At 41.2% G+C, this 5,844-nt stretch overlaps 1 long non-coding RNA gene across 1 annotated transcript; it reads right to left on the bottom strand.

Moving 5' to 3' along the window:
• Window positions 1-893: 893 nt before the first annotated feature.
• LOC130518057 (uncharacterized) lies at window positions 894-5,565 on the bottom strand. The gene is made up of 2 exons (XR_008947911.1): window positions 5,315-5,565; window positions 894-2,870 (listed from the first exon to the last, which is right to left on the bottom strand). It is a non-coding gene; the product is annotated as an uncharacterized LOC130518057 (long non-coding RNA).
• Window positions 5,566-5,844: the final 279 nt, after the last annotated feature.

Below are 5,844 nucleotides of genomic sequence, written 5' to 3'. Positions count from 1 at the left end.
GTTCCAAAACAATTGGGACAAAGAGCCAGACATTAAGAATCAAAAGACGGTCCTCCATCCTTGTTCTTTTGTGACTCTGAGGGCAGTCACTGTGTGCATCACATCACAACAGTTTTCTGTAAAAGTCCCTCAACATCCGCTGTGCTGGTGTCGTACTATTAACAGTAACGCACGGCTGCCAGATATCAAAGGCTAGTGGAAACAAGACAAGCTGTGACAAGGAGGAACCCTGCAGCAGGCAAGGACCACTGGAGACTGTGAATTAGACTAAATCCAGTTGAATATGCAGCTCCTGCTGAATATGCTCTTAATGACTGTTTTTACATTTGCATCACACAGTATTTGTGGATTCATTTTGTTCCCCTCACTTGTATTAAAAGTGCTTTTTTTTCTCTGCATATTGATGAACTGCAGCTATATTGAGCAAAACAAATATGAACTGTTGAATTCAAATGCTACTTTTCACCTTTGCTTGTTCCTGATCTCATCAGCTCTGGGTGTCATCTTTCCTGGCCGCCTGACCTTGCCTTTCTGCAACTGTCATTGATAGATGACAAAGTCCCTCAGCCGTGAATCTTACTCGCATCGCACCCACTGTCCATAAAATCAGCATTGAAACTGTTTTTCATGCAGGTTTTGCCGCTTATTACTGATGACCCGAAGTGCATCTAAAGGTTCTGTCAGTTTCCAGTGAATGAGGACCTTACATCCCTTTACTCTACAAGCTGATGAACTCTCAGTAGCGTAAAAAGAAAATCAGCTCTATACAACAGAATATGGTCAGCATATTTAATCAGCACATGCTTTTTTAGAGTATACGTATAAAAATAAAATTTAAATAGAGGTGGCATTGTTGTGGCAAAACAGAAAAGTGAAATTGTAACTGAAAACTCTGCAAGTAAGGAAGAACTTTATTGCCAAGTATTTGACTTGGTGTTTGTTGCTTGCAGTACAGACAAAATAACAATAACACAGTAAAATAAGAATAAAAATAAGGAAATATAAAACATAAGCATGTTTACAATACAATAAGCATATTTAAAATCCAATGGCACATTTTCCTTTTATTTTAGTCAAATGTTCATTTCCGCTCCTGCAATTTTGTCAAAATAATGACCTCCCAAATGGTGAAAGATGTCCTGATGGCAGACACTTGTGAGTCCAAGAGAAAGAGGAAATCATCAAAAGGTTGATGCACGGCCTCCTTCAGCTGCTATTGATCTGCTCCGTAGATGGGGCCAAGGTGAGGGACACGGCCATCAAATGAATGAGATGAGGACAAGAAGGCAATGATGAGAGACTGAATGGTGAAGCATGGAAAGAAGGGAGGTGAGGACGAAAGTGCAACAGGAATAGATGGACAGAGCAGAACTGAGTCATGTGATCTGTACAGAAGTAATGATATGGATTCCTTTCAAACGACTGAAAGGAGTGAAGATGAAAACCAACTTTAGCAACATTTTTGTAATTAGATTTTCCCCTTTCTAATCACAGTTCACTCTTTCACCGACGCATTTCCTGTATTTCAGCACCGCCAAACCTGTTTTATTGATGGTGAAGCACAGTTTTACACTCAGGAGTGCCATGCACATCGGCGAAAATACATCACAGGAGGGACGCTGTCAACTTAAGCCTCCATGCCGACGATAAATCAGAGGATGAGAGGGCCTTGTAGAGTGTGTGTGGGGGGAAAAGTCATTCTCATTGATGAGGAAGGTGTGTGAAGTGAAAGGATACTCTGTCTCAAATGGTCTTCTGTCAACACCGAAATACCGAAGATAGAGCAGCGGCTGGAGACGGAGGTGAAAGAAGGGGGAGACGAGCGGCGGCATATGTATGGAGTTTTTGAAGGTCTTGAAAAACCCAGGATGTGCGGATGAAGGGATTCCAAAGACAGGGAGTGGGCAATTAGGAGCGCGAGTAATGACTGTAGCATTACCAGACGAATGCGAGCGTTGTACAAGTATGTGAGGGGCAGAAAAAGCAGAAAAATTAAGTCAGATTCATGTTTTCAGTAAAGCCTGAACTCATCTGGCCTTTTCTTGCCCGTTCACACGTGCATCGCCACCTGCTGCGATTGTGGTTCTCTCTTGTTCCTCTGCTGCTCCGAGCATCAGACAGAGCAAAAACATTCAACCGAAAGTTTAATATATTTTCAGACTTTTGTATTCCGGGTAATTACAGCTGACACATATCACGTTGACATAAGCTGAACTCAGTAAGTCACGAGAGTTTATCCTGAATGCATTAAAAATATCAGTGATTTCCAGCCAGCAAGCATCCTTTACAAACAATTACAGCCTGGAAGAAGTTTTGGAAACTATCTTATATTCACACTTGAACTTTTTCACCCTTTGCACTCCAGAAATCATTCAAATAAATGGAATAGCATAGCAAAAGTGTTTTGCAGCTGCCTTGTGCCAAAAACAGACTTCAGGGAGGTGAAAAGTCATTATCTCCTTATCAAACCCATCACTTCACATATTTATGCACATGCACTTCACAACAAAAGCATCACCTGCATTAGCCTTCAGTAACTTGTAACTTTCCCAGTTTCTGTTGACAGCCTCTCAGTTTGTCCCGACGTGCAGCCCTGCTGTGACTGATGTAAATGGCCCATCTCAGAGCTGCGCAAACTAATACACGTGCACCGGAATTCATCTGTCTTGGACATCTAAATTATTTCTCCAGCTTTTGCGGCGCAGACGAAATCACGCGAAGACGTGCGTTCGCCTCCATCGGTCTTAGTCTGGAGGAGTAATTAGATGAACACTGATGTGATGCTGATACAAGCTTCACTTGGCCTCCTCTTCACTGATGTACAGTGTCCATACACACAGCAAATAAACTGAGGTACAGCCAACCCTCCCCTAAAAAAGAAAAAACAAAAGAATGTGAGTGGTAACGACATGTAAACTGTGACTCTGGGTGTCCTCGCCTCAATGACAGGACTACTGGTATTTTAGACATAATCACAAGTTCAACCACAACCTCTGTGAGTTTACTGAATAAACAATAAAGAAATAGTAAGGAAATACAATCTGCCAAAAAAGTCTTTGTCTCTGAAGATACAAAAGAATAATGAGCGTTGAAAAAGCAAAATGATCAGCTTAAACTCAAACTGAACAGAAAACTGGAAATGATTATCTTTTTTTGCTGTTTAAACAGTAATTCTTGCATGTACTGTATATCATGCACGCACCATTTAACAGCTGGCTTCAAGACAATCTATCATCGAATGTTGGACAATCCTTTTAGCCTTTTCATGCTTTTTTTCCATGAGGGAGAGGGGGATAGAGTGCTGAGCACGTCATCAGAGGAGAGATTAGAGCAAAGTTATCTACATCTGTGCGCGACCTTTGCCAAACTATTAATCAAAGATTCATTTTCCCTTTCATCACGAGGACTGTTTATTCCTCTAGGAGATGAGAACTTCACTACATCCTTTTACCTCTCTAAGCTCTTCATTTCTGCAGATTTACAACAGCGTAGTGTCAAAGCTCACAACACACTGACATCTCCACTTTGTTCCAAAAACATTAGTCTCTTAATCCTGCGTGTGTGCGCGCATTTGCACATGTGTGTGCAAGTAAGCCTCATTTATTCTCAAAGTTAGGATGGTGAATATATCAAATCTCCACAAGCAGCTTATAGATATTTCAAGATTGCATATCTGCATTTTTACCCACAGGCTGTTGATTAAATGTGAGTCCCACCAAGGATCCTCTGGACTTCCCGAAAGGCTGTTTTAATTTTAATTGCAAATAATCTCCATTGTTGTGAATGTGAAAGGCTCCAAACGGTGGGCATTTTCACCTAAAACCAATATCAGAAAGTAGTGTAGTTTGTTGCCCAAACTCTACTACAACATATTTGTCAATGCCTCACACAAGGGCAATTACCTCCACTGGCCCTGCTCATATGGGGTATTTACAGCCGTCTCAAGGGATGATAGTGCTGATAATGAGGATGCATTCACATTGAGGGAGTTTTATTGACAAGAACAGTTGTGGTTCAGCCCTCTCTCAATTAGTTCTGACGTTATTTTAACAGATCCAGATTAAAATGGTGAATTTTGGAATTCGGCTTTGTCTTGTGCTTATTTTGTCTTCTGTTTTTTTATTGATGTCGTACTCTCCTCTGGTTTCATGTAACTTGGCCCTTTCCTGGTGTTTTCCATTGGTCGGATCTTCTGTCCTGCCTGATTGCTTCCAGCCACCTTCTATGTGTCTTTATACCCTGAGTCTCCCTTTGTCCTGTGCCAGTTTGTCTTGTCCGATGATTTAGACAACTAGCATCATTTCATGTCAAGTCAGGTTTTGTATTTTGATTCCTTGTCCAGCATTATATATATCATAGCAATCCTTTATTAGTTTTACACATAGTTTTTCCTTCTGTGAGGGTGAATTTCTGTTGACACTTTGCTAATTAACAGATTGTCATATTCTGAAGCTCATCTCTGAGTTGTGCATTTAACTTCGAGGTCTAGTTCCATCACAACAATAATGCTAGAGTTCATGAGGATCTGGTTTCAGTGGATCACAATGGAAGAGCTAGTGGTGAGATTTTAAATTTAGCCTGATTTATAAACAAGAGTGTTCAATTCATAACGTGATTAATTTTACAAACTTGTAAATGCCATATACTGTTTTGATAAAGTTCAAAAATGGTCCCAGGCAGAAACAGTCAGGCGATATAGTTAAGATGTAGTGAATTGTTTTTTTTTCATTTACCTGTGCCTATTATTGCTCCTGCTCTCTATTAACCTCCTTATATAGTAACATCAATTTGACATTCACTCTTTATCACTCTAGTTCTACAGAGACAGTATGTCCTTTTACATCCCATTTTATGTTTGCTCATTTCTATCCCTTTCTCGTCCTTTACATCTTTTAGTATTCATGACTTCAGCGTAGTTTACATTCATTTCACCACCCATCCTTTTTGTTTTCCCACCTCTTCCCGTGAGGCTGTAATGTCACTACCAGCCGCTTTAAATGCTGTTTAACCTTATCGCTGTGCTTTATGCATTCTTCATGACTGATGACACAAACCCTCAGTCTCTTACAACGGCAGCTACATGCAGACATCAGTTGTCCCTCTCTGCCTCCCACTCTTTCTTTCTGTCTGTCTCTCTGGATGACATTGTCATATGTCGCAGCCACGCAACGACACATCCCCCCCCCTGTGCCCAGGTAGGCATGCCACAGCAAAGACAAATGGGGAAGACCAATCATATGACTCAGCTAACCCACATCCCACACACGCCCCGTCGAAGGATACTGACGTCATGGCGCAGATGCGGTGCACTCACCGTGACAATGTCACCTTACGTTCTGCTTAGCTGTTAGCGTCGGACGCGGCTGCTCCTGTTGTTACGGGCCCGACTGCTGGCAACTTTCACTGTGGCAAGGTGAAAGCAATAAAATGAGTGGCAAGTCATCCCAAACTGCCACAAAACCTGCTGCGCATAATAACGGACGTCTAAAAATGGTGTTTGCGTGTGTGTGAGTCCGTGTGGGCGCGGGCGCATGCTGAGGAGATGAGCGCGGTTTCATTTGTGAATATCGCCTTTAATGTGTTTTCATTTGACGACATTGTTCATTAAGCTGCTAATATAAATTTAATCTATTTTAACCCTTTGGTAAAGATTAGAACGGAGTATCAATTTTTATAATGGCCAAATAATGGTGTTTAGCGCGCATTTCTTCTTCCGTTTCATAGTCATGCCATTCATTTAAATTCTATATTAGATGTCAAGAAAGCCGCACAGGCGGCAGCGTTTTCCAAAAAATAAGCCTAAAACAAATGTAATTTACGTTTAGAATGATTCTCGTTTCAGAT

This window comes from Takifugu flavidus, chromosome 2 (genome assembly GCF_003711565.1).
Source record: "Takifugu flavidus isolate HTHZ2018 chromosome 2, ASM371156v2, whole genome shotgun sequence".
Classification (NCBI taxonomy): Eukaryota; Metazoa; Chordata; class Actinopteri; order Tetraodontiformes; family Tetraodontidae; genus Takifugu; species Takifugu flavidus.
The sequence above is the reverse complement of the archived record's forward strand: the minus strand, read 5'-3'. Positions and strand labels throughout refer to the sequence as shown.